The sequence below is a fragment of the Globicephala melas genome, chromosome 1, assembly GCF_963455315.2.
Source record: "Globicephala melas chromosome 1, mGloMel1.2, whole genome shotgun sequence".
In the NCBI taxonomy this organism is placed as follows: domain Eukaryota; kingdom Metazoa; phylum Chordata; class Mammalia; order Artiodactyla; family Delphinidae; genus Globicephala; species Globicephala melas.
The window spans coordinates 101,945,666-101,967,560 of record NC_083314.1 but is presented as its reverse complement, the minus strand read 5'-3'; the positions used below and the strand labels follow the sequence as shown (position 1 = coordinate 101,967,560).

The following is a 21,895-nucleotide window of genomic DNA, read 5'->3' as shown; positions in this document are numbered from 1 at the left end:
TACAAATAGCTCAATTTCGTTTCTTTTTATGGCTGAGTAATATTCCAAGTGGTGCTGGGAAAACTGGACAGGTACATGTAAAAGTATGAGATTAGATCACTCCCTAACACCATACACAAAAATAAGCTCAAAATGGATTAAAGAACTAAATGTAAGGCCAGAAACTATCAAACTCTTAGAGGAAAACATAGGCAGAACACTCTATGACATAAATCAAAGCAAGATCCTTTCTGACCCACCTCCTAGAGTAATGGAAATAAAAACAAAAATAAACAAATGGGACCTAATGAAACTTCAAAGCTTTTGCACAGCAAAGGAAACCATAAACAAGACCAAAAGACAACCCTCAGAATGGGAGAAAATATTTGCAAATGAAGCAACCGACAAAGGATTAATCTCCAAAATTTACAAGCAGCTCATGCAGCTCAATAACAAGAAAACAAACAACCCAATCCAAAAATGGGCAGAAGACCTAAATAGACATTTCTCCAAAGAAGATATACAGACTGCCAACAAACATATGAAAGAATGCTCAACATCATTAATCATTAGAGAAATGCAAATCAAAACTACAATGAGATATCATCTCACACCAGTCAGAATGGCCATCATCAAAAAATCTACAAACAATAAATGCTGGAGAGGGTGTGGAGAAAAGGGAACCCTCTTGCACTGCTGGTGGGAATGTGAATTGGTTCAGCCACTATGGAGAACAGTATGGAGGTTCCTTAAAAAACTACAAATAGAACTACCATATGACCCAGCAATCCCACTACTGGGCATATACCCTGAGAAAACCAAAATTCAAAAAGAGTCATGTACCAAAATGTTCATTGCAGCTCTATTTACAATAGCCCGGAGATGGAAACAACCTAAGTGCCCGTCATCGGATGAATGGATAAAGAATTATTAATATCATAGTCCTGGCTACAATTTTTTAAGTTATAGAAATTGGCAAATAGTGAACACTACTTGAGCCTCATCTAACTAGACAAAATAATCTGAATATTTGAATAATGTCCTATTACAAAATAATTGATTGAATGTATTGATTTATTTAATCTATAAAGTAATAATTACATCAGTCCTTTGCTCCAAACCCTTCACGGCTTCCCAATTTACTCAGTAAAATTTACAGTGCCCTATAAGTCATGCATGATCTAGCTGTCTGATTCCTCTCTCCCCCTAATTCCTACTGTTCTTGTTCACTCCAACTCTACCCAGATAGGCCTTTCCATTTGCTGTTCCCTCTGCCTGCAGTGATATTCTACCAGATATTCTAACAACTAGCCCCTCATCAGCTTCAAGCATCTATGTAAAATTCACCTTTTTGGTAAGGTCTATTCTGACTACCTAATTAAAACTGCAGCTCCCATTTCTCACATTCACCATACCCCTCTCCTGCATTACTGCAAACTAGCATTCTATTTGTTTTAATTATGTGTCCATTCATCATCTACCTTAAGTTCTGTAAGGTTGTTTTGTTCACTGCTATACTCTCAGTATCTGGACTACTACCTAGCACACTGTATATGCTTAACAAATATTTTGCCTGAATGCATGATACAGCTAGTACATTATAGTCCCCTTTCACCTTTTAATACTTCTGTATTAGCATTTAACGTTGAATATTATACATTTATGAGTCTGTCTCACCCACCAGAGAGAATTGTTCAAGGGCAAGGACTATGTCTTGTTAATCTTTGAATCCTTAGCTTACATAGTGTCTAGAAATAAGTAAATGCACTCAGATATGTGTTGATTGAACAAACAAATGGATTAAAAATCAGCATACTTGTATATTCTCCCAGTAGCACTTGCCCCAGTGCATCCTTAGACATTTAAAAGTTGAAATTTATCATGTATGGCAATCAGAGAAACTCCTGGCTAGAAGCTTACTCTGAAACATGTTTCCTGTTCTCGTTCTTGTCTTAGCAACTTACTTGGCAATATTTGATAAGTATAGTCACCTGTATAAAGTAAATAAATTTGAAAATATTTCCATTTTCTTATTTCATGTCTTAAACACATTCAAAGAGTTTCATTAGTTTTGTTTTTTCAAGTGTCCTGAGCAGTCCCTTCTCCATCTATTGAAAATATTATCAAATTATGCTTTAAAAAATTGCATCTAATTTGCAGAATGCTAGAGAAAAATTGTTTGATAGTGTTGGGGAGCAGCATTTGACAGCCCCAAATATGTCTCTTTGGCATATTAATTGTTTTAAATTGGTTATTTTCTGAGAAACAGCAGACGTGAAAGGGCTCTGAAAACCACGTAGAAGTTGCCCTTTTGGAAGAAACATAATTTGTAAGAGGAATCTCCATTTTAAGTGTGTCTTTCTGTGCCTGAGAGGTGGATGACTAAATATCTAGAAACTCTTATCAGTAGAGAAAGCAGTAACTTGAACCTGCATCGCAATCACCCTTGTTTACTATGCTTTTCCTGATACCTCCCCAAACTGATTCTCCCACTCTCAATATCCTCTTTTTTCTTAAATTTTTATTGAGGTATAATTGACTTACAATATTGTGTTAGTTTCAGGTGTACAGCAAAGTGAATCTATTATACAAATACATATATCCACTCTTTTTCAGATTCTTTTCCCATATAGACCATTACAGAGTATTGAGTAGAGTTCCCTGTGCTATTCAGCAGGTCCTTATTAGTTATCAATTTTATATATAGTAGTGTGTATGTGTCAATCCCAATCTTCCAATTTATCCCTCTTTTGTCTTTAGCTGAAGATGGTGTTTATGGTGAGGGCTTCAGCCATTTTGGCGAGTCATTCAGTTTTTCTGGGTCTCTCCCATGTATACATGTTATTAAATTTTTGTTTGATTTTCTCTTGTTAATCTGTCTCATGTCAATTTAATTCTTAGACCAGCCAGAAGAACCTAGAAAGGTAGAGGAAAATTTCTTCCTACCCAACAACAGTTTGTATCACAGGCAGGATAAACGTTCCTAAAGTATTTTAACACTCTTTTAGAAGCACTAAAAATTACATGTTTGTGCCATTGTATGTGACATATTTGTGTGTATATAGATATATTTTATCACTCAGTATACTGTTTAGATTTATTGGTTAAGGTTAGTCATCACTGAACTCATAAATTCAACTATCTTGTTTTAAACTTTAATTGAAAGAAATTCTTTTAAATATCGTCTTATTCTTTTCCTTTTTTTTTTCAATCAGAGAAGTGGGAAGGTGAGGGATACTGATTAGCATGACTCTTCCAAGTAGCACAAATATATTTCACAATGTGATCTTTGATAAATGTCCAAATGGATTTTAAAACTAAGTAAATTGAACTGCTTTTTATTGAGTCCCATAATTTATTCCAACCATCTGTGTTACACACACACAAAAGTTTGTTTTTTAAGGGTTTTAGATTATTTTTTTTGTCCTCCTCAGCACCATCATTAGGATATAAAAAACATTAACATATTTCAGGATTGACTTTTGCCCCCTAAAGAATATATCTTTCAGTCGAGAAACATTTTTCAACACCACTATTTGCAATTTGGAGATTAAAAAATATGAACCCAAAAACATCCTTTTGGCATCATACTTTCTATTTAAAGGCCACCAAATGTTTCTTTCTGAGAAATTGTATTGAACAGTTAGGATCTTGGCATGCACTGTTGTTCTAGGGAGAGATATTCCTGGCCCACACTTGTTGCTGGGTAATTAATGACTAGAATGTGTGGACAGAGCCACCTTCCCATCTGTACTAGCCTTAGCTACCATCGATTGCTGTGTGGTGTCCTCTGTTGAACCATGCATGCTTAGTCATTAATTTTACTTAGGACTAATAAAAATACCTGCCTTTATTGATCAGCTACTGTATGCCTAGGACATTACATATAATTTCCGATTTAATCATCACAGCAATCAGAATTTAAAGATAGAGAAACTGATGCTTATGTATTTTATGGGAATTTCTGATAACTACTTTTTTTGTGTGTGTGTAGAAGTTATTATTGATAAAACAATGTTAGAAATGTGTGAATTTTGTTTGTTTGTTGTAAATGCACTGGAATTTAAAAAGTGCATTTTTAGTTTTCTTCAAGGAGAATGGTACTAACTTTTAAAGTGTCTACTATGTAAACTTCATATTAATTATCACAGTGAAAAGAAAAGAGGCTTAGTAAGATTAACTGTGTATCTTCTCAAGACTGAATCCAGGCATATCCTGGATTCTTGCCTAGGACTCCTTCATTCAGTATGTGTTTCAACTTGAAATAGTGTACTGGTAGCCTATATTCTCCTACAGAATCCACCTATCTTCCTAACTATGTATCTATCTATTCTAGTCTAGTCTAGCCTAGTCTACCTGTGACCTATAATAATCCTGATGTTTGGAGAATGATATTATCTAAATGGTGACTTTTCTGTGCTACAGTAAGAGTCAAACATATAAGTTACATGTGTAACTATATGTATCAACCACATCCTATGTAAATACATGTATTTGTGGTTGATTCATACAATAAATCTACAGTAAGAGTCAAACATATAAGTTACATGTGTAACTATATGTATCAACCACATCCTATGTAAATACATGTATTTGTGGTTGATTCATACAATAAATCCATGTCTAGGTGATAAGCTCTATTGTCATCTTTCTCCCATCATTTGCACTAAGCTGAATTACTAAGCATGCAACACAAATCTCAAAACAACTCATATGATGCAATGATACAAAAAGCAATTCACAGTTTAAAATAGATTGTTCTGAGAATAAGAAAAAAATTGGCTAAAGCAATAAAAGTAGAGAAAGATGAAGGAATTTGAGATCATTTAGCCTAGAGAAGATAAAGCTTGCTGAGTTTGAAAAAATGATTCATTTAAATAGGTTTTTTATAAGAATAGTGAACAGTTTTCTATTCTGACATCAGATCAAGAGATGAATTAATAAATTATCAAAGAGTTTAATTGGCTATAAGGAAAATAGCCTCTATGCCAAAGTGATGAAATATTAGAACGAATTACTAAGGAAGATATGAAGTCTTTATACTGGAAATCTGCACAAAGAACATAAACAAACATCCTGCCCCCAAAAGTAATCTACTGGACAACAAGATCTCAAGTAGTTTTTTTCTAAATTTTTGTTTTATAGACATCATAGCTCTTTCCTTACTTTTCTTCCATCTCTCCCTGCCATTCATAACAATATCCTAAACAGTAACAATTTCTGCCTTTTCTTTTTTTTTAAACATCTTTATTAGAGTATAATTGCTTTACAATGGTGTGTCAATTTCTGCTTTATAACAAAGTGAATCAGTTAAACATATATATATGTTCCCATATCTCTTCCCTCTTGCATTTCCCTCCCTCACACCCTCCCTATCCCACCCCTCTAGGTGGTCACAAAGCACAGAGCTGATCTCCCTGTGCTATGTGGCTGCTTCCCACTAGCTATCGATTTTACGTTTGGTAGTGTATATATGTCCATGCCACTCTCTCACTTTGTCCCAGCTTACCCTTCCCCCTCCCCATATCCTCAAGTCCATCCTCTAGTAGGTCGGCATCTTTATTCCTGTCTTGCCCCTAGGGTCTTCTGACCATTTTCTTTCTTTTTTTTTTTAGATTCCATATATATGTGTTAGCATATGGTATTTGTTTTTCTCTTTCTGACTTACTTCACTGTGTATGACAGTCCCTAGGTCCATCCACCTCACCACAAATAACTCAGTTTCATTCCTTTTTATGGCTGAGTAATATTCCACTGCATATATGCGCCACATCTTCTTTATCCATTCATCTGTTGATGGACACTTAGGTTGCTTCCATGTCCTGGCTATTGTAAATAGAGCTGCAATGAACATTTTGGTACATGACTCTTTTTGAATTATGGTTTTCTCAGGGCATATGCCCAGTAGTGAGATTGCTGGGTCATATGGTAGTTCTATTTTTAGTTTTTTAAGGAACCTCCATACTGTTCTCCATAGTGGCTGTATCAATTTACATTCCCACCAATGGTGCAAGAGGGTTCCCTTTACTCCACACCCTCCCCAGCATTTATTGTTTGTAGATATTTTGATGATAGCCATTCTGACCGGTGTGAGATGATATCTCATTGTAGTTTTGATTTGCATTTCTCTAATGATTCGTGTGTTTGTTGGCAATCTGTATATCTTCTTTGGAGAAATGTCTATTTAGGTCTTCTGCCCATTTCTGCCTTTTATTTATTTATTTACTTATTTATTTATTTTTGGCTGTGTTGGGTCTTTGCTGCTGCACATGGGCTTTCTCTAGTTGCGGCGAGTGGGGGCTACTCTTCGTCGTGGTGCGCGGGCTTCTCATTGCAGTGGCTTCTTTTATTGCAGAACATGGGCTCTAGGTGAGCAGGCTCAGTAGTTGTGGCTCACAGGCTCTAGAGCACAGGCTCAGTAGTTGTGGCCCATGGGCTTTGTTGCTCTGCGGCATGTGGGATCTCCCTGGACCAGGGCTCGAACCCATGTCCCCTGCCTTGGCAGGCAGATTCTTAACCTCTGTGTCACCAGGGAAGTCCCTGCCTTTTCTTTTTAAGCACATCTGATTATAAGACTATTAACTGCAGTTTTTCTTTTACATTCCATTGTCAAGAAGTGAAAATAGTTATATATGAGCCAGTTTTTCAAGAAAAATGCAGATTGCAAGGGAGAGCACACTTAAAATGTATTCCTTACATACATGTAGGGACTAGATCGATGACTGAAAAATATTGTTAAATCATAACACTCCCCTGTTCAAAACCTATCAATGGCTTCTCATTAAACTAAAGTAAAATCCAAATTCTGTAGTATGGTCTACAAGGCCTTTCAGGATCTGAACATTCTGTATCTCTGTTCTCTTCTCCTCCCATTCTTCTCCAGCTCACACCACTTCAGCCACTCTGGTCTTATTACTTACCCAACACACCAGCTTCTTAGTTCTTCCTAGTCTTTTTCCTTGGAGTAATACCAAAATGATACTGAACAGGTGACCACTAAACAATGTTGTATGAGGATATTCCACACTCAGGGAACAGCAAGTACAAAGCTCTGAATGCTCTCTTTCTGTCATTTTCCCCTGAACATGCATAGGTAGACATACACATCAACATCCATATCTTTCTACTGAACATTTTTCTTTGCTGCACATCCACTGACATTATATCTGTTTTGTATACCCATTTAGTGTCAGTTTCTCCTTCTATGTCATGAGTACTATGATCAAAGACTGCTTTCTTTCTTATTCTCTGTTATATTGCCTACACCTAGTATAGTATCTGGCACATGCTAGACATTTAATAAATCAGCCTTTCATTCCACTTTCAATTTAAACGTAGACAGTATTTCCACAATGCCAAAATCTGATGGAAAAAAAATATTGTTTATAGTTGTGACTATAGCCAAAGTCAGTATATTTGTGACTGAATATTAAACTTTTCATCTGTATGGTTTGTCATAATAGAAAGAGAGATGTAGTCTGAAGGTGAACTGGGAAGTACAATTTGAAGAAATTATATCATTTATTCTTTCTAAAATGAATCAAGGCTTATTGTCTTTGGGTAAAAATGTATTATTAAAAAAAATCTTACAGTGAACTTCTTTTCTCCATGTAAGAAAACATTTGCTATTTAAAAAATGTGATTCTCTCTCTGATGTGAGAAGAATTTATTCCATTCCCTATCCGAGAATTTCATTGCCATTTGCATGTTGCCTGGAATACAAATTGTACTTAGTAATCAATCAGTGTTTAATTGCTGCTCAAGTAAACCCTCGTAATCAGACTTGCTGTAAAAATGTTAAGGTGTGCAAAAAGCATAAGGTGGCATTTTCCCCTCCTTCTTATTATGCCTGTGTAAGTTCCATTAATACTAATAGGAGGCACAGCTGGTCGTCAACAGGAGATTACAGGTTGCTGTTTAAATCATATTTTATTTTTATACCTTGACAAGATTTATGTATTGAAATCAGTTGGCCAGATTTTTGCTGTTGTTAAGAAAGCTTTTCTCTGAAAGAATGAGATTGGGGAAGGGAAATGGAGTCTCATATTTTTTATTTTAGGAATATAAAGACTCGAAATCCAAGCAGCAGCTTGTCCTTATACAGCAAGTCTGTCTTATGCTTTAGCACCAGCTGGAGTCCCATTTCTAATTTGCTGTGAAGAATTAAGTGATTTGAGACACATACCCTGGAGTATTTGACCTCCAGTGTCAACCAGCTAGCTTGCAATTCCCTTGGCTGGAAAGTTTCTCCAGAATTGATTTGAACTAACATCAGTTAAAATACCCTGCAATATAGTAGTAAATATCATTGAAAATCTGAGGATGACTTTATAGCCATGAAAATAAGCACACTGTAGAATATTAAGGAAAGGAGTTTAAAAAACATGGGAAACTTGGTGATCAGAAATGTTGTGACAATAGAACTTTTCACCTCAAGGTCATCGGTTTGAGTCTGGCACAGTTGGGTAGCTTCACTGGCTGAAGGTGATTGTGAACTGTGTCAGAGCTCTCAAGCTTATTTGTCATAAAACAGCTATTCCTGTTATTGTCAGTTGCCACAGTGTTGACAATTCTTGAGATTAAAAGGACTAATAAGGACAAAGTTAGGGCAGTATCCTCATTACCCCAATGCAAACCAGCCTCCATTTATTTCAGTCTTCTTTTTCCCATGTTGTTGCCCTCTTCTGGATTGTTGTCCATTTTCCCTCTGTACCTAATCTAGTTCTTCAAGTCATTCAACTCATTCCTTCTCCCTCTCCATGATACTTCTCCCAATAATCCTAAGGATTATTATTTTCTCATTCCTGACCTTGCTTGGTATCCAGTTACCTGATGATAAATATACCAGTATGAGTAACGCTATTATAGGTGGGGGAATAAATGTCACCATTCCCATATTTCTTGAACTTCTCTATCCCTCTATTTTCTCTTTCCCCAGATTCCACTACAGTTAATTAGCCACATCCCATGGAACCATATCCTAATTCTCACTCCAAAATCTCACCTGGATCCTCACCCTAGTTCTGGTGCCCCTAGTTGACACTGACTACCCTAACTTGCTGTACTATCCACTCTAAATCATGAAGGATACAATGAAAGCTTATAACCAGGGACATCCCCATCCCCTTGACATGATAAAGTAGATAAAGGAGAAAGTAGATGGAAAGTGTCAGTCATGAGGTGAGATCAAAAGTAGGGGTAGCTTCTGAGAATCCCTAGTTGGAAAACTACATAGTGATTACCTTTCATAGCCTATTTTCCCATATTTATTAGAGTCATATGTTTGTTGGGATATTTAGTGCATTTAATACTACATTTCAAGTATAGTATGAGTTCACATAGCCTTATGACTTTACATAATCCCCTAATTCTTTAACTTCTATGTTTATTCCCAGAGTAAAACTACATGGTGGGATGGAGTAATAAAAATATCTACCTTTTATTGAGAGATTACTCTATGCCAGGCACTGCCTTGAGTGCATTATGTATATTATCTCATTCAATACTTAAATCTATCTCAGGAGATATTATTATGCTTGTTTTATAGTAAAGGAAATTGAGCCTTCAGGAGTTTAAGTACGTGACCAAAGTCACACTACCAGAAATATCAAAGTTTCAGGATGAACATAGATATTTCCAAATTCATAGCCCATTTTCTTAACCAGTATTGCCCACGATGTCTTCAAATTCTAATATTTTGTGATTTGATCCACCTATTTAAGCACCTAAGTTCTAGCCTGAGATTTAGCATAATATATCAAGTTTGCTTCAAGGAACACTATGCATATGCATTCAACTCAGTGCTTTATTTAATATATTTGGTAGAATGAAGTAGAGTTATGCTTATGTGCCATTGTGTACCAATTCTTGGTTAAGTCTTTGTCACCCAGTAAGATTTTGAGTGTAATGATCCAGTAACTGACATATATTTTCTTTTTGTCTTAGAAAACATATGGCACATTATTGGGCACTGAATAAATGCTCAGCAAATGCTTATAGCTTTGAATTGATGTTCTAATAAAATTATCAGATTATGGAAATTCAGAAGTTTGTGCCCTGCAAATATTGATTTTAATTTGAAAGAAAAATTATCCTACTTGCTATTATGGTACCTAAGACTATATACAATCCACTAGTGAGGTTTTGAGGAATATGTGGTCATTTTGTATTCATAATTTATTTTTTCTGAATATGTGATAATAAAAATGTAAAAAAAAAAAGGGAGAAAATATGTAACACTCATAATTCCACCATCAATGCTTTAATCTATGTCAATTTATACAACTGTTTTACACAGGTGGAATTATTTTAATAACCTTGATTTGTAACCTGATTTTTTTCACTTAACACAAAATATGATATTTAGTAGATTCATGTTATTCTAAATTTTGAGTGTTATTAAGTATAGGTTAGGTTATGCTGCAATAACAAATGATGGCAGAAATTTCAGAGGCTTAATACCACAAGGTTTATGTCTTACTCATGATACATTTCCCATGTGGGTCGACCCAGACCCTCTGCTCCATACAGTAATCCTGGGACCTAGTTGCCAGAGCTTTCACTTTCTTTTGGTTGTACCCTCTGGAACATGTGGCCTCCTCAGTCACTGCAGCACATTAAAAAGATGCAGGAAGTTTTCATCTTAACAATTAAATACTTAAACTAGAAATGACACGTGTCATTTCCACTCATAGTCCAATAGCCAAAACAAGTTATATTACCCTCCTAATTGCAAGGGGGCTGAAAACTGTAAGGAAACATACGGAATATTTTATATAACTAATCTTCCTCACTTTTTTCCTTCAATATAATTCCTTCAGTTTTATATTTAACAGAGATTTCTCAAAGTTATGATTATCAAGAAAGGCATTCTTCCCATTTTTCAAGTGTTGATATAAAGGTAGCAGTTACTAACCTTAGAGTTCAGACTCAGTTAGGTTCACCAGAAATGTAACTTAAATTACTCTCTAACAGAACTTAATTTTTATTCTGAATCCTTAATCAGTCAAATGGCAAAACCAAAATCTCGTTCATTGTAAGGCTTCTTTTCCCTTTCACACAGAGTTGCTTCTTCTAAATTCTAGGCAGTTGACAAAGTGCCGGCGTCTTAGTAAGGAGGGTGGGCACCTGGTCCTCGGTCATTTTCATGTTTCTCTGTGATAAAAGATGAGATGACCATCATCCATTCTGTTCACTGTCCACACATGTAAGTACAGTTTGCTCTTCTTTCCTGAAGACAAGGCCTCCAAAGCATCCTGTTCTCTCTCAGTTACTGCTGTGCGCCTATGGAACAGAGGGAACACATTATTTTGCTACTGTAGCTACATTGGGAATGTGTTAGGGATGGGATGAGTGTGAGGGGAAGCAAAACAGGCAGAGCTCAAGTTCTTTTCTGAGAAACCCACAAGTGACTAATCTTTCATTCTTGATAGGAAAAATGAGGAATATAGAGATTGACCACATATTCTTCCCAAATATTATGAGGTAGCATAACCTTGTTCCTGGATCTCAAGTTTTAAAATGAAAAAGAAAATCTGACTCATTTTACTCGTGTTTTACAACCCTCATTTCAGGCTATAATCTGACTGAATAAATAGAGGAAACACAAAAAATGAGGAAAGGAAAAAGAAAAATACATAGCAAATTATCAAGATATTATTCTGTAATCTGCTAACCAAGTACTCATAGCTGGTTTCTTCTGTGTAAGGTGGCCATATTCTGCACCATGCAGCTATGTTATCTAATAAATTCTGACTGTCTAGTGTTTATTTGGGATCCCGGAGCCAAACTTCTCCTGTAGTAATGTGTGGCTCAATCATATTCTCAACCTTAGAATTTTGCTTAGAGACTCTGGTGTTCCTAGGAATAAAATTTTATTATATACCTTTAGAAGTGGTGGTAGTGAAATGGGGGATTATTGCTGTTTGTTCATTTGTTGGTTGGTTGTTGCTTTAGAAGAAGCATTTTGTCTATCACTGTGGGTAGGTGATTCATTAGTTGTGAATGTTAATTCATTAATTGTGAATGGCTTGTGAATTCCCTCTCTCCCTTCATCTGGCTCCTGGGAAGGAAGCTCTCCCTTGTTTCTAAGGAATTATTTTCCAATCCTCCTGCCCATCAAGCAAAGTTAGAAAAATAGATTATTTTGTCATTCTGGTAGAGGGATTTTTGGCTGAAGAAGCCCTTTTTGAGATATGAATTCATATTTTGAGAAAGAAAAGGACAGGGATAGTAGAGGCCTTATGTTTTGGGAGTGGGGTGAGAATGAGAGTTGACCCTCAGTCCTGAGTGGAAATGGGAAGGAGTGTGAAAAAACAAAAGTGAGTGCAGCTTCCACAGAGTAGAGGCCCTCTGAATAGGTAGGGTCTTAGAAGCTGAAGGCTCGTTTCTGCAAAGACCCAGTGCTAAGTTTCACACTTTTGAGGATCGTGGCAAGTGTCCCCCATAACTTAGCCAGATAAAGTGGAAGTTGACCCTCCTTTGGAGCAACAGTCCTCAAAGGCACTGTGTTGTCTAGGCAGGAATTCTGATAAAAAATATGAAAGAGCACATAGTGAAAGATCAAAGTCTAATATTACATGACATTACGTAGACCCTGGATGATCTCTTTATTTTTTTATAAACCTTTTATTTTAGAAAAATTTTAGATTTACAGAAAAGTTGCAAAGGTAGTACAGAGAGTTCCCGTGTATCTCACATCCAGTTTTCATTATTATTTCCATCTTAAATTAGTATGGTACATAGGTCAGGTTAATGAACCAATATCAGTCCACTATTACTAACTAAAGTTCAAACTTTATTCATATTTCTTTATTTTTTACCTAATTTTTTTTTTTATTGTTGCAAGATCCCATCCTCTATACCATGTTATATTTAGTTGGCATGTCTCCTGAGATTCTTCTTGGCTCTGGTAGTTTCTCAGAAATCCTTTTTTTTTAATGATATTAACAGTTTTGAGGAGTGCTGGTTAGGTATTTTGTAGAATGACCCTTAATGAAGATTGTCTGATGTTTTTCTCATGATTACACTGGGCTAAGGATTTGGGGGAGGAAGACCACAGAAGTAAAATGCCATTCTCATTGCATAATATCAAAAGTATATGCTATCAGTCTGACATCACTTTTGATATTAAACTTGATCATTTGGCTGAAATAGTATTTGTCAGGTTTCTCCACTGTGAAGTTACACTTTTTCCCTCTCTCTTTTTCCATACTGTATTTGCGGGGGGCGGGGGGTAGGAACGGAGTGATGAAGTCACTATAAAAGCTTATATTTAATGTTTAGAAAAAAGAAGATCAGTGGTTGGTGGGGAAGAGTGAATAGGTAGAGAAGTATGTAAAGGAGATAGAGTCTGATCTGTGCTTCGAAACCGAGGTAGGTTTGGATAGGCAGAAAGAACAGAGGATGGGGGTCATGCTCCCCTTCCTTGAGGACTGAGAATCTATATAAATTACCTGTAATTCTTCTGCATGGAAGCTTTTAAAATTCTCTCCCATGTATTTACTTATTCAATAATTAATTTATATTAGTGTAGATTCATGGATTTTTTAAAATAGTTTAGGTTATAATACAGTACCACTTTATTTTGTTACTCAAATTGTTCCAGCTGTAAACATTGAGAGCTCCTTAAGTTGGCTTCTGTGTTGCTTTAAGATTCCATTTATGTGTGTGTGTGTGTGTGTGTGTGTGTGTGTGTGTGTGTGACAGTGCGAGTATTAGTCGACTCAGGAGGCTGCTATAACAGAATACCATAGACTGGGTTGCTTAAACAACAAGAATTTATTTCTTACAGTTCTGGAGGCTGGGAAATCCAAGAACAAGATGCCAGCTCATTCAGTTCCTCAGTGAGGGCCCTCTTCCTGGTTTGCAGATGATTGCCTTTTAATTTTATCCTCACATGGTGGGGAGAGAGAGAGAAAGAGAGAATGAGAGAGAAAGAAAGAACAAGCTCTGATTTTAATGCCGTCATGGGGGCCCCACCTTCATCTAAACCTAATTATCTCTCAAAGCCTCCATCTCCAAATTGGGGATTGGGGCTTCAACATATGAATTTGGAGGAGATACAAACATTCAGCTCATAACTGTGTGTGTGTGTGTGTTTTACCACTTTCTTTCTGGCACTACAATATGCTGCAGGCTTATCGTGTGTACTTCCTGAACAGTCTGGAAGCAACGATTTCTCCAAGGAGCCCTGGTTCATTTTATTGGAGAATGGTATTAGAAACCAAGATCTGGGCACGAGGTATGCTTACTGCTACCAGAGTGTCATTGCTTCTAGGCCTTCTCAGCAGACAGAGCAAGGAAATACGTGTATGTATACTCACCCTCATGTAGATAAATATCTATAAATATTTCCTATGTATCCTTCTGTGACTATATTAAACTAAATGTGAGTTTATACTGACGTCTTCAACTCTAATCCATTACTACGTAGATCATCTAACCTTCTCCCCTTGCTTTTCTGTAACCTCTTATCCCAACGGTGAGAGAACTGACTCCCATCATCCACCATCCATCATCCACCATCCATTTACTTAATTGTTCAGTTTCAGTGCACATGTATAGCAGTACCAGAACTGTTAACCCATGATCCAGTGGGAAGCAACAATACATTGCTTTTGTAGTTACTTTTGCCTAGTTTTACAGACTCTGCTAATTTCCAAAGTTGCTTTGGTTAACACCTGTTCCCCCACTTCTTTCAGTGAGGTTATTTTGTGCATTTGTAATACAGTTAGATCCTTTTGTCACAGTCTGCATTCTATCTCGGGATCACTTGATTTCCTAAATAATTTCTTTTTAATTTGCGTACATTAAAGTTTGCTGTTGGTGTTGTGAAGTTCTATGGGTATTGATTGACAAATGCATTATGTCATATATTCTCTATTAGCATCATGCAGAATAGTTTAATTGTCCTAAAATATCTCCTTTATTTCATCTATTCAAACCTTCCCTCTTCTGGAACCCTTGGCAACTATTAGCCTGTTTACCCATTCTACAGTTTTACCTTTTCCAGAATTTCGTTTAGATGGACTCACACAGTATGTAGCCTTTCAGACTGACGTCTTGCACTTAGTAATATGCATTTAAGATTCATGCATATTTTTGTATGCCTTGCTAGCTCATTACTTTTATCACTGACTAGTATTCTGTTATTTGGATATACCACAGTTTGTTTAACAAAAAGAAAGACATCCTGGTTGCTTCCAACTTTTAGTGACTATGAATAAAGTTTCTGTAAACATGCATATGTAATATTGATTTTTATCTTACTTTAAAAAATTTTTTGACATAATTTACATACCATAAAATTCATCCTTTAAAGATGTATATTTAAGTATTTTTAGTACATTTACAATGTTATATAATCATCACCACTAATTCCAGAATAATCTCAGCACCCCAAAATGAAAACTTGTATCCATTAGAAATTACTCTACAGTGTCCCTTGCCCCCAGTCCCTGGCAATCACTAATCTACTTTTTGTCTCTATGGCTTTGTCTATCTGGGGACGTTTCATATAAATGGAACCATACAGTATGTTGTGTTTTGTTTCTGACTTCTTTAACTTATCATAATGTTTTCAAAGTTCATCCATGTTGTACCATGTAACAACACTAATTGCTCTTTATGTCTGAATAATAGTCCATTTTATGGATATAGCATACTTTGTTTATCCTTTCTTTAGTTGATGGACGTTTGGGTTGTTTGTACTTTTTGGCTATTAAGAATAATACTGCTCGGGCTTCCCTGGTGGCGCAGTGGTTGGGAGTCCGCCTACCGATGCAGGGAACGCAGGTTCGTGCCCCGGTCCGGGAGGATCCCATATGCCGCGGAGCCGCTGGGCCTGCGTGTCCGGGGCCTGTGCTCCGCGGCGGGAGGGGCCACAGCAGTGAGAGGCCCGCGTACCGCAAACATAAATAAATAAATAAAATAAAATTTAAAAAAAAGAATAATACTGCTATAAATATTTATGTACAATCTTTATATGAGCATATGTTTTCATTTCTCTTGGGTCTATACCTAGGAGTTGAATTGCTGAGTCATATGCTAACTCTATGTTTTTACTCTTTGTGGAACTGCCAAAATGTTTTCCAAAGCAGTTTTACTATTTTAAATTCCCACCAGCAATGTATGAAAGTTTCAATTTCTCTCCGTCCTCACCAATACTTGTCATTGTCCATTATTTTTATTATAGCCATCTAAGGGGTATGAAGCAGTATCTTCCTAGAGTTTTGATTTCCATTTCTCTAATGACTAATGATGTTGAGCATATTTTCTTGTGCTTCATGTGCAGATTTTTGTATGAGCGCAGTTTTCAAATCAATTTGGCAAGTACCTAGAAGCATTATTGTTGGATTACGTGTTAAGACTATGGTCTCTTTATTTTTATTCAATCGAATAAATATGATATGAATTGCAACCAACATTTGTGGAAAAACTCCTACCTGTTACAAACTATGACAGCCAGCCATTTGTTAGCCAGAGAGGAGGCAGAAAGCTCCTATTACCCCGTGTCATTCTTCCCTGAGTGGGGAGGAGACATTTCACCCTCTAGGGAAGCTTGGAGAAGCGTTGGGATACTTTTGGTTTAACAACGACCTGTGTGCTACAGGCATTTATTGTCTGAGGCCCAGTCAATACTGTGCAGTGTGTGAAAGCGTCTTGCACAATCAAGAAAAGCCCTATCTCAAATGTCATTGAGCGTCCCAGATGAAAATAACAGCCAGACGTATGAGTCAGCAGAAACCAAAAGGTAGAAAAAAGTGAGGGGTAGAATTCAAAATTTGCAAGTGATGGAAAGAAAATAGTGGTTAAGGACAACTTCCTGGGACTGAGAGGTGATACGATCTTCCTAGAGCTGTCTTGAGTCATGTCATCTCTGGGAACTCTATATGTTATGGTCTCTATTTAACGACCCCTGGGTCACTTGAGAATCTTGTTTTCCTTATTTATATTTTGTATCTTCAACCTGACCACCTAACATTATGTAGATTACCTAAGTGAGTGTCAGGTTTTGCAATCAGGAGATGCTAACTAGCATACCTTTTTTCCCCCATAAAGATATGGAGAGGGTGGAATTTGAAGAGGGAGGTCCACTTTACTCTGAAGTTATTCATTATAAGCTGTTAGGACTAATATTTGCATGTGGTTAAAATGTTACAAGTAATGGTGGTATCTTTAAATATTAACCTGGCAAACTCATTATTTGGGATACTTTGATTTGTTGTTTTTTTTCTATGTGATTCTAGTAAATTGGTTTCTGAGAAAACTCCACATTATGAAATGGAAGCAAATTTCATACCAAATATTTGCGGAGGAGAAAAAAAAGCCAGTACTTTGCAAGTTTACTCACACTGTGTGGTTTGTTGTTTCAGAAAGCTTAGTATTTCACAAATGTATTCAACATTATAAATCATGAATTAACATAGAAAAAAGTGAAAACTTCTCAATAACACCCATAGGTAGGAATTATAGCTTAAGTTGTGATTAAAGTAGGACTTTGTCAAACGTATAACCAAGTTACATTCTGTATACACTAAAGCATTTACTTTCCATATACTTGAATTTTGCATGTTACCAAAATGCTGAAGTCATTTTTTCCCTAGTGATTAGAACCTGGAATACATTGTTCTGTATTATCAAGCTGCCAAGGCAATAAGTAGTGGTTAAGCCATGTGGTAGTCTATTACATTGGTGGCCCCGGATGAATTAGTCTCCTGGTATTTGTCCCCTTGTGCAGTCCTTTCCCTGTGAATCTGGACTGGACTAACAATGTGCTTAACTAAAAGAATAGGTCTAAGGTGACTGTGCTAGTTGCAGGCCTAAGCCTTAAAAAGTCTGGCAGCTTCCACTTTTGCACTCATAGGAGGCCTTGACCCTCTAGACAAGAAATTCAGCTATGCTTTTGGAAAGGCCATAAGAAGCAGCGAGGAGAGTGAGAGGCCCTGAGACTACATGAAAGAGAGATGCCTAGCCCTCAGAGAGATGCCTAGCCCTCTCAACCTCCCTGTTGCCCACAGCTGACTTGCCCGCTGAATTTACCTACAAAAGTGACCAGCAATAGGACCATCAGAAGAATCAGAAGCTGAGCCCAGCCCAGACTACAAATGTGTAAGCAAATAAAACAGTTGTTTCAAGCCAGTAAGTTTTGGCTATGAATGACCAGAAAAAGCACTTACAGAATATCTGACACTGCATAGTTTGCCAAGGAGGTACAAAGAATAGATGATGGAGTGATGCATGTTTGACTTCCAGGTTTATTTTATTTTATTTTGTCTTATTTTATTTAAATTTTATTTTATTGAGGTAAGAACACTTAACCTGAGATGTACTCCCTTAACAGTTGTTAAGTGTAGAATACCATATTGTTGACTATAGGTATGACGTTGTACAGCAGATCTCTGGAACTTGTTCATATTGCTTACCTAAAACTTTATGCCTACTGGTTAGTAACTCCTCTACCCTCTCCCCCCAGCCACTGGCTACCACCTTTCCACTCTGATTCTATGAATTTGGATATTTTAAATATCTCATATAATTGACTTCCAGGTCTTGAGCTTCCAGTCTTGAGTATACTATACATCTTTTCACTGAAAGTTTTAGAAACTACATTTTTTATTAGTAATATATTTTAGCTACATTTTAGATTATCCAAAATATAGCATGGAATATTAATTACATTTAGCATTTTTGTGAGTGAATAAGTTTTCATCTTCTAATAAGTAGCTTATAAATGAACTTTTGGAAGGCATTAGTTTACTGAGTGTTGTCTGTATCATCACATATAGTACCTCAAGGTATAATTTTCAATTATTGCAGTAATTCAGGCAAGGGGGAAATTTGGACCTGCCTGAGCAATTCAAGAAAGGTGCAAGCCACTTTGGTACCCGGAACTGATAGGAAGGAAAGAGTTGGAGTGAGGCAGGTGTAGAAGAACAAGACAGACATTCTGAATGAGGTGTGACATGCTAAATGAGGCACAGTGGCCTGGGGGAAGCTGCCATCTTAGAAGGGTACTTAAAGACTTGGTTTAGATTCACACTGTATGGGTTAAGAGGATTTTCAAGGAATTACCCAAAGGTAACTTAGCAAGGAAATTACATGATTAGGCCATGTTTTAGACTTATGAATTTGGCAGCAATTCTGAGGACAGAGTAGAAGAGGGAGAGGTTTAACAAAATCATGAAAAATCTTACTGACATCCAGTGTTTTCAGAAACTTTCTCTAGTATTCAAAAGAGATTTTTTAAAACAGAAGTATAAAATAATTGCAGTAAATAGTAATAAGTACTTTTGCTGTTTAGTCAAATACTTTCATATAATGTCATAATAACAACAAATTAGAAAGACTACCATATCCTCTTGATCAAAAAGTTAATTCTTTGGTCATGTAACTTTAATGATCATCCTGGGCTGTTCCATGATACTGTAAATAAAGAGATGTATACTTTTTGCAACGATAACCTTTGTCATCCTCGAGCAATTTTGTTAATGTTGAGTTTCCTTAGAAACTTTATAGTGCTTGTATATGTATATACGTATTTTTCTTTCGGTCTCTTATGCTGGACATGATTTTTCATATTTTGACAAATGTTAAACAGCAGAGCATTTTCTTACACATTTAAATGTTACTAAATAAATGTGAATGTGTCTTCCTGTAATGAAAAAAGATGTTCAAGACAAAGAAATTCAGGCGAACTCTAAAGGGATAATTGAGTCAGGATGAAAAATAAAACGAAAAATGTTCTCCCTATCTCTCAGCTTAGTCCAAAGTATCTCTTAGAATATCTTAAAGGTATCCTCTATGAACGTATACCTATACTTCCTATTATTATTTGTAATTGCATAGGGAGTATCACAAGAACTGAGAAAAATATCTTGTTAAAATGTATTACCTTTATAAAATTTGTAACCAAAGATTTATTTATGCACAAATACTCTTCAAAGGGCAGGCCTCGTGTTCAATACCCAGTTATGGCTAGAGTTAGTGCTAGAAAGGCAGGTCCATAAGGTCTGTCCAATTTATATTCCTAGGAGGATGAGCTGTGTTAGGATTATTTCTAACACACAACCTGAATATTCTATTCTATACAACTTTGTAGAATTTGGTGGAAGCCTTTCCAAGTTAGGTAAAGCTTTTTAGAGGGCTTAGTATTTAGCTAAATTTCCTGGATTGGTCTCGGAGCTAATTTAGGCTTTAGTGACATGTAATAACAACTTGAGACATTTCCTTGGCCAGAATTTATGTGATATGTGCTTCTGTGATTTAGAGTGTTATGTTGTATCACTGGATTACAGATAATCCATTTCCCATTGAAATATGTAGCCACAAACTTTAAATGAATAAAGAATGAGTCGAATAAGAAGCATAGCAAATGTTGCTAAAATGCAAAGTCTGCATATATTTTTAGATTTGTCTACATTAGGACCTATACTATAAAATATGGAAATTCTTTTAAAATCTGGAGATACTGCATGGTTTTGGAAGGCATGCCTCTAAATGGATCTAATTTAGGTTTTAAGTATTGTTTGGGATAAAATATTAAAGGTAGCTTTTGATTTGAGATGTTTAAATTAGAGTTGCCTGTAGATTAACTTCAAAGATTAAAACTCATAATCAGCTGTTAATTCTAATTCTTTTTACTGTCATATAAGTGTAAAATTGTATTTTTATCTCTAAGGTAACATAATGAACCATGAATCTACAATTTGAAAAACTGTATACTAATGAACTTATAATTCCCTTGTGCCTATGTTGGAAGGCTTTTTTTCAAAGCATATCTGAAAGCATAAAGAATCTCTTTTTAGTGTTTGATTAGCAGCAAAATTAGTGAGTTAGAAACATTATTCATACTACAATAGAGATGTAGGCAAGTTGGAAACTCTCCAATTGGGTATTTGGAAACAGGGACAACTTAATTGTTCTGAGGTTGAGAGACAAATTATTGATTACATTTTCCCACTAAAGTATTCCCTTTAAAATTAAACTGAAATTTGCGGAGTGGGTGGTGGTGGTGGTGGGATGAACTGGGAGATTGGGATTGACATATATACACTAATATGTACAAAATATATAACTAATAAGAACCTGCTGTGTAAAAAATAAATAAATTAAATTAAATTTTAAAAAATTAAATTAAACTTATATTGTTGGTACCTTTTGCTAAGGAAACACTCATCCTCTACTGGAAAGTGCTTGGCAAATGGTAGGTGCTCAATAAATATTTTCAAAATGAATGCTAAATGCAAACATGTCCACTAATTATGAATCTTCTGCTGCTTATTTGAATTGAATAAAAATTGTGTTTTATTTTTTTTAGTGTACAGATTAGACACAGTAAAGAGATATGAATGTTGATGCCATTTTTGGTGACTTTATGAAGCAAATATGTGATTTTCAAATTTTGACTCAATATTTATATTTCTAGTGTACAAATAACTGATTTCTGGAAAATATTAAAGGCAATTTTTTGTGTATCAAATGTTTTGATCTTTTCAATAATGCCTCTTGAACATGAATTTTTAAAATATAAACCCAAGCAATGAAAGAAAGAGTACAAGTGTCTAGATATTAAATGAAATGTTTAGAGGTGTATATCTTAAGCTATATCCACTCAAACTGAAAATAAGAATTTTCTGTGCAGCATAAGAAATTATGGTAGAATGAGTTGCCTCTGTGTGTGTGAGTATGTACGTACTTGGGTTAGTGTTCTGTTTGTTTTACAGTAAATGGAAAAATAAATGATTCTTCTTGTGGCTGAGTGAGAATTTTAGTGTCCTAAGTTGTGTATGTGTTAGATAAGAAAAAGTCCTTAAATATTCAAAATTGGTATTATTGGTATATACATTAAAGAAGTTCTTTCACTGAACAGGAGAAGCAATGCTTACAGCAAGCTTGGAGTTCGGTGAGAAGAAAG

At 35.8% G+C, this 21,895-nt stretch overlaps 1 protein-coding gene across 1 annotated transcript in view; it reads right to left on the bottom strand.

Annotated features, from left to right (window-relative positions):
* Positions 1-17,523, bottom strand: part of DPYD (dihydropyrimidine dehydrogenase) — an 849,503-nt gene extending 831,980 nt beyond the window's left edge. Inside the window, exons 1-2 of the mRNA XM_030868763.3 lie at positions 13,770-17,523; positions 10,895-11,262 (exon numbers count right to left, since the gene is read on the bottom strand). The gene's annotated coding sequence lies outside the window, so the exon portion shown is untranslated. The remainder of the gene's footprint in view (positions 1-10,894; positions 11,263-13,769) is intronic.
* Positions 17,524-21,895: the final 4,372 nt, after the last annotated feature.